The sequence below is a fragment of the Macaca mulatta genome, chromosome 13 (genome assembly GCF_049350105.2).
Source record: "Macaca mulatta isolate MMU2019108-1 chromosome 13, T2T-MMU8v2.0, whole genome shotgun sequence".
Lineage (NCBI taxonomy): Eukaryota > Metazoa > Chordata > Mammalia > Primates > Cercopithecidae > Macaca > Macaca mulatta.
In genome coordinates, this window is record NC_133418.1 from 98,172,308 (window position 1) to 98,183,362 (window position 11,055).

At 42.6% G+C, this 11,055-nt stretch overlaps 1 pseudogene; it reads left to right on the forward strand.

The window, feature by feature from the left end:
- The first annotated feature begins 10,493 nt into the window (after positions 1 to 10,493).
- Positions 10,494 to 10,844, forward strand: LOC100428405 (CDKN2AIP N-terminal-like protein pseudogene; annotated as a pseudogene).
- The last annotated feature ends 211 nt before the right edge of the window (positions 10,845 to 11,055 follow it).

Genomic DNA, 11,055 nt, shown 5'->3' on the forward strand with positions numbered 1-11,055 from the left:
TTGGTCTATTTTTCTGACTTCCAAGTAAAACAATCTACCTGTATTACTTTTTAAGAATTAATAGACTTTATTTTTTGGAACACTTTTAGATTTATAGAAAAGTTAAGCACAAATTACAGAAGGCTCCTATACCCCTCCCCACACACGTGCACACTGAATTTCCTCTATTCTTAACATTGTGCATTAGTATGGTACCATAACCTTTTTTTGAGACAGGGTCTTGCTCTGTCACCCAGGCTGGAGTGCATTGATGTCATTACAGATCACTGCAGCCTCGACCACCTGGGCTGAAGCAGTCCTCCCATCTTAGCCTACAGAGTAACTGGGACTATAGGTGTGCACCACCACAGTCACTTAATTCTAAAAAAAATTGTTTTTGATAGAGATGGAGGCCTCACTATGTTGCCCAGGCTGGTCTTGTACTCTTGGCCTCAAGTGATCCTCCCATCTTAGCCTCACGAAGTGCTGGAATTACAGGCATGAGCCACCCTGCCTGGCTATTACAAATAAATGTTGATACATTGCTATTAACTAAAGTTTATAGTTTACAGTAAGGTTTACTCTTTGTGTTGTATAGTTCCTTGGGTTTTGACAAATCCCTAATGTCATATATCCACCATTAATGTATCAATATAAAATAGTTTCACTGTCCCCCAAGCTTCACCTATTCATCCCTTCCCTTTGCATCCCCTGCCCTACCCCCACAATCCTTGGCAGCTGCTGGTCTTTTTATTGTCTCTATAGTTTTGCTTTTTCCAAAATGGCATATAGTTGAAGTCATATAGTATATAGCCTTTTCAGACTGGCTTCTTTCACTTAGCAGTGTGCTTTTAAGGTTTCTTCATGTCTTTTTATGGCTTCATAACTGAATAATATTTCATTGTATGGATATAACACAGTTTGTGTATCCATCCATCTACTGAAGGACATCTTGGTTGCTTCCAGTTTTGGGAGATTCTGAATAAAGCTCTTAAAAACATTCATGTTCAAGCTTTTGTGAGACGTAAGTTTTCTTACCCACTCAGTTGAGTAAATACCTAGGAGTGCAACTGTTGGATGTACAGTAAGATTCTGTTCAGTTTTGTCTTCCTAATTTTCTTCCAAAATGGCTGTAGCGTTTTGCACTCCCACTAGCAGTGAATGAGAGTTCCTGTTACTCCACATCTTCATCAGCATTTGGTATTGTAAGTTCTTCGTATTATACTCATTCCAATAGGTGTGCAGTGATATCTTATTATCTCAATCTGTAATTCTCTAATGATATATGATGTTGAGCATCTTTTCATATAATTATTCATCATCCATATGTCTTGTTTGTTGAGGTGTCTGTTCAGGTTTTTTGCCCATTTTTAAATTAGGGTTGTTTGCTTTCTTTGTTGAGTTTTAGGAGTTTTTTAGATTTAGATATAAGTCCTTTATCAGATACATTTTGAAAATTTTTTTTCGAGTTTGTGGCTTGTCTTTTCATTCTCTTAAGTGTCATAGACCAAGGAGAAGATTTGAATTTTAATAATGTCCATCTTATCAATGTTCCTTTCATGGTTCATGCATTTAGTGTTATATCTAAAAACTCATTGTCAAGCCCAAAGTCACCTAGATTTTCTTCTATGTAACCTTCTAGTTTTATAGTTTTGCATTTTATATTTATGTCTATGATCTATTTTGAGTTGATTTTTGTGAAAGGTGTAAGGTCAATGTCTCAATTCATTGTTTTTGCATTATGTATGTGCAATAGCTTTGTTGAAAAACTATCCATTCTCTACTTAATTGCCTTCGCTCCTTTTTAAAGATCAGTTGCCTTGTTAAAGATCTGTTGTCTTTTTCTGGGCTTTCTATTCTGTTCCATTGATCGATTTGTCTATTCTTTCACCAATAGCACACTGTCTTGATTAAAGTAGCTTTACAGTAAGTCTTGAAGTTGGGTGGTGTCTACCTTTAGATAGTCTTCAGTATTTTGTTGACTATTCTGGGTCTTTTGCCTTTCCACATAAATTTTAGAATCAGTTTGCTGATATCCACAGAATAACTTGCTGGTAAATTAATAGGGATTGTGTTGAATCTATAGATCAAACTGGGAAGAGTTGACATCTTAACAGTATTGAGGCCAGGTGCAGTGGCTCATGCCTGTAATCCCAGCACTTTGGGAGGCTGAGGCAGGAGGATCACCTGAGGTCAGGAATTCGAGACCAGCCTGGCCAGTATGGTGAAACTCTGTCTCTACTGAAAATACAAAAATTAGCCAGGCGTGGTGGCAGGTGCCTGTAATCCCAGCTACTCGGGAGGCTGAGGCAGGAGAATCGCTTGAACTGGGGAGGTGGAGGTTGTAGTGAGCCGAGATTGCACCACTGCACTACAACCTGGGTGAAGAGTGAGACTCCGTCTCAAAAAAAACTGTATTGAGTCTTCTTGTCCATAAACATAGAATATCCATTTATTTGGATAATCTTTTATATCTTTCATTGGAGTTTTATAGCTTTTCTCATATAGATCCTGTACATATTTTGTTAGATTTATACCTAAGTATTTCTCTTTTCTCTTTTCATTTTTTCTCTTTTGGTGCTAATGTAAATGATACTGTGTTTTAAGTTTCAAATTCCAATTGTTCATTGCTGGTATATAGGAAAGCAACTGACTTTTGTACATTAACCTTGTATCTTGAAGCCTTATTATAGTCAGTTATTCCTGGAGTCTTTTTGTTGATTCTTTGGGATTTTCTACACAGACACTCATGTCATTTGCAAACAAACATTTTTTATTTCTCCTTTTCCAATCTGTATCTTTTATTTCCTTTTCTTGCCTTGTTGCATTAGCTAGTACATCCAGTATGACGTTGAATGGGAATGGTGAAGAACATCCTTGATCTTAGAGGGAAAGCATCTGATATCTCACTATCATTTATGATGTTAGCTGGAGATTTATTTTCTTTTTCTTTATCTTTTTGTTTTTTTCTTTTGAGATGGGAGCTTCCTTCTTGTTGCCCAGGCTGGAGTGCAATGACGCAATCTCGGCTCACTGCAACCTCCGTCTCCTGGGTTCAAGCAATTCTCATGCTTCAGCTTCCTGAGTAGCTGGGATTACAGGCGCCCACCACCACACTCAGCTAATTTTTTGTATTTTTAGTTGAGACAGGGTTTCACCATGCTGGTCAGGCTGGTCTCGAACTCCTGACCTCAGGTGATCCACCCATCTTGGCCTCCCAAAGTGCTGGGATTAGAGGAGTGAGCCAATGGGTCTGGCCTAGCTGTAGATTTTTATAGATGTTATTTATCAAATTTGGGAAGGTCCCTTCTATTTCTAGCTTGCTGAGAGTTTTTGATCATGAATGGTGTTAGGTTTTGTCAAATGCTTTTTCTGCTTCTACTGATAAGATCATATAATGTAGCATGTTGATGTGATGATTACATTAAATAATTAATTTTTGAACCGGACTTGCATACCTAGAATAAATCCCACATTGTTGTAGTGTATAATTCTTTTTATACACTGTTGGGTTCAACTTACCATTTTGTTGAGGATTTTTGCATCTATCTTCATGAGAGATATTGGTCTATAGTCTTTCTTATAACCTTTATCTGGTTTTGGAATTAGGGTAATGATGGCCTCACAGAATGAATTAGGAAGTATTCCCTCTCTTTCTATTTTCTGGAAAAGATTGTAGGAAAATGGTATTATTTCTTCCTTGAATGTTTGGTAGAATTCACCAGTAAAGCCATCTGGACCTGGTGTTTTCATTTTTGAAAGATTATTAGCTATTGATTCAATTTATTTAATAGATTTAGGCCTGTTCAGATTATCATTTATTTTATTTTATTCACTTTACTTTTTTGAGATGGGGGTCTCAGTCTGTTCCCCAGGCTGGAGTGCAGTGGCATGATCACTGCTCATTGCAGCCTCCACCACCTAGGCTCAAGCAGTTCTCCCACCTCAGCTTCTCAAGTAGCTGGGATTACAGGCATGCACCATCATGCCCAGCTAGTTTTTGTATTTTTTACAGAGACGGGGTCTCACTCTGTTGCCCAGGCTGGTCTCAAACTCCAGGGTTTAAGCTATCCTCCCACCTTGGCCTTTCAAATTGTTGGGATTACAGGCATGAGCCACTGCATCCAGCCAGACTATTCCTTTTTAAAAATTTTTGAAAATATGTGTTTAAAATTTTAAAAATAGAGATGATGTCCCACTATGTTGCCCAGGCTGGTCTCAAACTCTTGGGCTCAAGTGATCCTCCCACCTCAGCCTCCCCAAGTGCTGGAATTTTAGGCATGAGCCACCAGGCCTTGCCTCTATTTCTTTTTGTGTGAGTTTTAGTAGTTTGTGTCTTTCAAGTAACTGGTCCATTTCATTTAAGCTGTCAGATTTATGAGCACAGAATTTTTCATAAAATTCCTTTATTATCCTTTTAATGTTCTTAGGATTAGAAGTGATTGCCCCCTCTTTTGTCTCTGATATTAGTGATTTATGTTTCTTCACTCTCTCTCTCTTTTGTCTTTTTGATTTGCCTGGCTCTCAATTGTATTGCTCTTTTTGAAGAATCAGCTTTTGGTTTTATTGATTTTCTCTATTGATTTCCTATTTTCAATTTCATTGATATCTTCTCTAATTTTTATTATTTCTTTCCTTCTGCTTTCTTTAGGCTCACACTGCTCTTCTTTCTCTATTTTCTTAAGCTGAAAGCTTAGATTATTGATGTTAGATCTTTCTTCCTTCCTGGTATATAACTTTAATACTATAAATTTCCCTGTAAGCACTGCTTTTACCACATCCCATAAATTTTGGTGTTTTATTTTCATTTAGTTCAAAATATTTTAAAATTTCTCTTGAGACTTCGACTCACATGTTATTTAAAAACGTGGTGTTTTGTTTTGTTTCGTTTTTTTGAGATGGAGTCTTGCTCTGTTACAGGCTCACGCCTGTAATCCCAGCACTTTGGGAGGCCAAGGCGGGTGGATCACCTGAAGTTAGGAGTTTGAGAACATGGTGAAACCCCGTCTCTACTGAAAATACAAAAATTAGCCGGGCGTGGTAGCACGTGCCTGTAGTCCCAGCTACTCAGGAGGCTGAGGCTGGAGAATCACTTGAACCCGGGAGGCAGAGATTGCAGTGAGCCAAGATCATGCCACTGCACTCCAGCCTAGGTGACAGAGCGAAACTCCATCTAAAAACAAAAAAGAAAAGAAAAGAGGTCCAGCCCCAAACCAACATTTTCATTCGTATGTTGGGAGGTCGGGAGGATGCTCTCCTATGCAGAATATGGAGGACTGTGTCCAGCATGTCCCTCTGGAGGGGCCATACCATCAGCTAGTGGCATTTCCAGGCCCACCACTGCAGCAACTCTAGCTCACAATGTCTCCTAAAGCTCACTTAACAAGCTCAGAGTAAGTTTTGGGGGCGTGGGTGACATGCCAGAACGGACTGGCTAAGGTGACAACTCAAGCAAAGACCAGACAGGAAGGTGTGAGTAACAACTATGGAGCAGTCTTTTTACAGAAACTGAAAAAATAAATAGAACATCGTTAACAGTTTAAGAAAATAAAATAAAATTAAATTAAAAAGCAGATGTGGCATTTAGCACAATGCCTACCAGCCAGCAAGTGCTCAGTAAATGTCCACTATGAGATCCATGATGATGCTGAGAAAAGGCATCTCCACCCACTGTGGCCGCCTTCAGAGGGAGTCTACCAGAGAAGAAGGGAGTGTCCTCAGCACCCACATTTTCCAGTGTTTATCTCCCTGCACCCCAGACACTCCACTAATCCTGCTTCCAGGCAAATAGGTGGCCTGTGGTACGCTGAATATGGACCAGAGGCCTGGCACCTCTGCGCCTGTCTCACGCTGAACTTCCTGGCTGGAATTCCCTTCCCTACTCTTCTCCAGCCAGTCACCGAGACCCGGTTTAAAGGTTGCCTTCCTTCCAGAGTGGGCACAGTGGCTCATGCCTGTAATCCCAGCACTTTGGGAGGCTGAGGGAGGCAGATCACTTGAGGTCAGGAGTTGGAGATAAGCCTGGACAACATGGCAAAAAAAAAAAACCCTTCTCTACTAAAAACACAAAAATTAGCTGGGTGTGGTGGTGTGTGTCTTTAGTTCTAGCTACTTGGGAGGCTGAGGCAGGAGAATCGCTTGAACCCAGAAGGTGAAGTTTCCAGTGAGCAGAGATCACGCCATTGCACTCCAGCCTGGGTGACAGAGCAAAGCTCTGTATCATAAATAAATAAATAACTAAATAAATAAATAAAGCCTTCTCTGCAGTGGTTTCCATAGTAAGAATGCTCCTGTTGTATTTAATTTTTTACTCTTTTTCTCATTGAAAAGGAATACAGGCCTTCAGTTTCAGCTCTGACATGTTAAGAGCTAGGAAACCAGCACTCCCATTCTCACAGGAGAAAAGTTGAACACAGGAAAATTAGCTTTTTAAAAGATCATCAGGGCTGGACGCAGTGACTCACGCCTGTAATCCCAGCTCTTTGGGGGGCCGAGGCAGGTGGATCACTTGAGGTCAGAAGTTTGAGACCAGCCTGACCAACATGGTGAAACCCCACCTCCACTAAAAATACAAAAGTTAGCCAGGCATAGTGGCATGTACCTGTAGTCCCAGATACTTGGGAGGCTGAGGCAGGAGGGTCACTTGTGCCTGGGAGGTGGAGGTCGCAGTAAGCAGAGATTGTGCCGTTGCACTCCAGCCTGGGCAACAAAAGCGAAACTCCATCTCAAAAAAATTAAAAAAATAAAAATAAAGATCATCAGAGGATTGAGGTCATAGAGCAAACCACCACCTTGAAATATGGAGATGCGGTGACGACAGAATCACAGCTGAGAGCTGCCTACCTGAAGGAGAAGCCACGGGAGCACTGAGTCAGGAATGGACTAACAGCTGGAGGCTGAGCTGAGACTAACTTGAGAATTAAAAACTGCTTGGGGCCCAGTGTTGGTCGGGGGCCCACACTTTCATGGATTTTACTTCCAGGAGCCCCACAAGGTTCTCATAGTGTATTTTTATTAACTGCTTGTCACGCATTTATAATACATTTTCACACCAGTTTTGATGGTATTCTGTTTATTGCCTCATCATATAACATCAGGATGTGCATGCATTCGTGTGTGTGTATGTGTGGCTTAACTACATGGGTTTCCCTCCCTCCCTCCTTTCTTCCTTTCTTCCTTTCTTTCTTTCCTTCTTTCTTTTTCTTTTTTTTTTGGACAGAGCCTCACTCTGTTGCCCAGGCTGGAGTGCAGTGGCACAATCTCAGCTCACTGCAGGCTCTGCCTCCCTGGTTCAAGGGATTCTCATGCCTTAACCTCCCAAGTAGCTAGCATAACAGGCACCTGCCACCATGCCCGGCTAATTCTTGTATTTTTAGTAGAGATGAGGTTTCACCATGTTGTCCAGGCTGGTCTCCAACTCCTGACCTCAGGTGACCTGCCCCTCTCAGCCTCCCAAAGTACTGGGATTACAGCTGTGAGTCACCTTGCCTGGCCTATTTTTCTTATATAGCAAGAAGCCTGGAGCTAGGCGGTTACTGATGTCTCTTGAGCTGCTCCAGGATGCCATAGATGTGTTTCTGGTATTTGGCTCTACCATCTTTAGTTCGTTCCCTTTATTCTCAAGCCTGTTGCCTCCCGGTTGCAAAAGGGCTGCAATAATTTTCTGTTCTGCAAACTTTTTCTATGGTGAAAATAGACAGATAATTAACTTTTTTAAAGCATGATTGAGCAAAGTTTGGCTGTTATTGATTGTTTAGAATTTTTTTTTCTCACCTTTACCTGGTTATGTTGATATCAGGTAAATTGTTTAGTATTGTTTTTAAATTTGGGAAAATTTAAGCACCATTTAGAACAAATAAGTTTTGAACAGTTCTGGTGGCAGAATATTTTCCTTAGTGCAGTTCCTAAATATGAGTTTCAAGTCAAATAGACTGTGTGAGGAAGTGTCACAATATATTAGGCTGAGAGGCGCCCTGAGTCGACACAGTCTAAGGGCTGCAGTTGGGACAGTAACCTCCAAGTGTCAGCAGGCAGCTGGGCTTTCAAACTCTCCTCCTGTGTGGTGGCTCATGCCTGTAATCCCAGCACTTTGGGAGGCTGAGGCGGGTGGATCACTTGAGGTCAGGAGTTTGAGATTAGTCTGGCCAACATGGTGAAACCCCGTCTCTACTAAAAATACAAAAATTAGCTGGAAATCGCTTGAACCTGGGAGGTAGAGTTTGCAGTGAGCTGAGATTGTGCCACTGCACTCCAGCCTGGGCAACAGTGTGAAACTGCATCTCAAACAAACAAACAAACAAACAACAACAACAAAACTGTCCTCCCGGAGCCACACCCATACCCCACGACCACCCAAATACTCATGCTAGCAGCCAGGCCCCAGACCCCACATCTTCAACAGATGTGCCTGTCCTTCATTTCACTCTCTGCTCTCCACTTCACTGACTGTACAAACGCGGGACAAACAGTACTGCAGGCTTCGTTTTCCACTGGAACACATTTGAGGTGTTTGGAGACAACCCCTCCTTGGACCATCTAGAAGCTACTCTGGGAGTGGGTCCTGGCTGTCTTCTGGTCTGATACACATCTCAGTCTCTACTCTGAAGAACATTAAGTCCAAGGTCAGTTTTACCCAGCTATGTCCAACCTTCCAGCCAAAGGGGAGGGAGTCGGTTATTAGGTCACCCTCTGGCATCCTGGGGCAGAAGGACAGGTCTCTCCTTGCTGAGAAGCTGCCCACCAGGCTGAGGTTGGTGCCAACTCTAGCTCCACCTGAAAAGAAATGCTGGGGCTTTGTCTAGCACCATTCGGGATGGGGTTGCTGATTGGAAGGAGTGTTTTCAGAGGAAAAGATCAGTGCTCTCTTCAGTACTGCCCCTGCTGCTCCTGTGGAGACAGTGCTCGGGTCCAAATAACATGAACAGCCAACACGGTGTGCAGATTTCTGTGTACTGGGCTCCGTTCTTCGCACTTCCTATATAACTTAACATGGACCAGGAGGACACAGGCAGAGAGGATGAGCCATGTGCCTGGGATGAGTGAACACTGGAGACAGGATTTGAACCCACACACTCTGGCTTCAGAGTTCCTAAACGTTGCCCCGAAGACCTGAACAGAACAGGGACCTGTTTTCTTTCTTCTTCTTCTTCTTTTTTTTTTTTGAGATCGAGTCTTGCTCTGTCGCCCAGACTGGAATGCAATGGTGCGATCTCGGCTCACTGCAACCTCCACCTCCCGGGTTCAGGCGATTCTCCTGCCTCAGCCTCCCGAGTACTAGCTGGGATTTTAGGCGTGGATTACCATGCCCGGCTGATTTTTGTATTTTTAGTAGAGATGGGATTTCACCATGTTGGCCAAGCTGCTCTTGAACTCCCGACCTCAGGTAATTCTCCTGCCTCGGGCTTCCAAAGTCCTGGGATTACAGGCGTGAGCCACCACGCCCAGCCATGGGACCTGTTTTCACCATGACAAGAGAAGGGTTCTCACCAGCTTGCCAGTGAGATGTGAGAGTTGATGGAGTTGATGCTGGGATTCCCCAGCAAGTGTTCCCAGTGGTTTACAATGTCCACAATGTGCTTAAATCCACATAAGTCCTAATCCCTGCCCAGAGGGCAGATTCTGCACAAGGAAGGAATTGCCCCTGGGGCCAGAATCCTACAAGGACCTTAGGTGTGCCCCTCATCCCTTTAGCTTGGAGGATGGGGGCCTGGGGAATAAAACGAACATCCAACTTGGTGATGATCACTTGCAGAGGATCAAGTGGGCATGTAGGTCAGACTCTAGACCCAGAACAGCTTGTAGACTATCCATGAGGGACAGTGGTCAAGAGAAGCCACAAGGACATATGACATGGGACATTGACCTTCAAAGGCCATTTGACCTAGTCAAAGGCTGAACAGAAGGAAAGAAGAGAAGAAAGGAAAGTAATATTTGCTGAGCATTTCTGAAGATCCGGGGCCTGGCTGCTGGAAACGTTTCATTTTCATTTCATGACATGAGTTTAATCATTCTCCTCAGAGTCTTTGTTATTCTCATAAAGTCCTGGGTTTAAGAACAACCCCAGGTATTATTTCAGGCAGATAGATGCCTGGGAGAACCCAGCTTGCTAGTACATCAAAATTTGCTCACGGTAAATAAAATTCAGGTTAGCGGCCTTTAAATGTTGTCTTTTTAAAATTACATTTTATTGATTTCTTTTTATTATAGGAGTAGCACACATTTGCTGTGGAAAAAATAATTTAAAAAAAAAAGCATCCACAATTTCACTATTCAGAAATAATCACAGTAAATATTTTGGGATATATCTCTCCAACATTTTTAGCACAATTTTTTTTCACAAAAAATGAATATTAAAAATGGCTTTCAGCTAGGCGCAGTGGTTCACGCCTGTAATCCTAGCAGTTTGGGAGGCCGAGGCAGGTGGATCACCTGAGGTCAGGAGTTCGAAACCAGCCTGGGCAACATGGTGAAATCCCGTCTCTACTAACAATACAAAAATTAGGGCGATGGGCACCATGGTTGTTGGCGAGGTGGCCACTGTGGTGGAGGAGCTAGTCTCGGGGTGCAGCAGGTGTCCGACTTCGTGGAGCAGTTCCGCTCCTATTCAGAGAGTGAGAAGCAATGGAAGGCCCGCATGGAATTCATCCTGTGCCACCTGCCCAACTACCGTAACCCACCCAACGGCGGTGGCCGCCTGGACCAGCTGCTGTCCCTTCTTCATGGTCTGGGCCAACCACCTTTTCATGGGCTGCAGTTACAATAAAGACCTTTTAGACAAGGTGATGGGAATGGCTGATGGGATGGAAGTGGAAGACTTGCCACAATTTACTACCAGAAGTGAATTAATGAAAAAGCATCAAAGGTAAGCCAGAAGATTTACCACATTTTCATCATCAGCTACAGGATTAGAAAGGAAGCTGGGATGAATGAGACACAGGCCACAGCGGCTCTCTTAAGACTCCTGGTATTACTAACATAAAGGGGCAATCTGTCTAGATTGGCTTTTTTACCTTCTCATTTTTCCAGTGGTTATCACTGCAAAAGTATGTATGGATAGTTATGTATTTATAAATCATG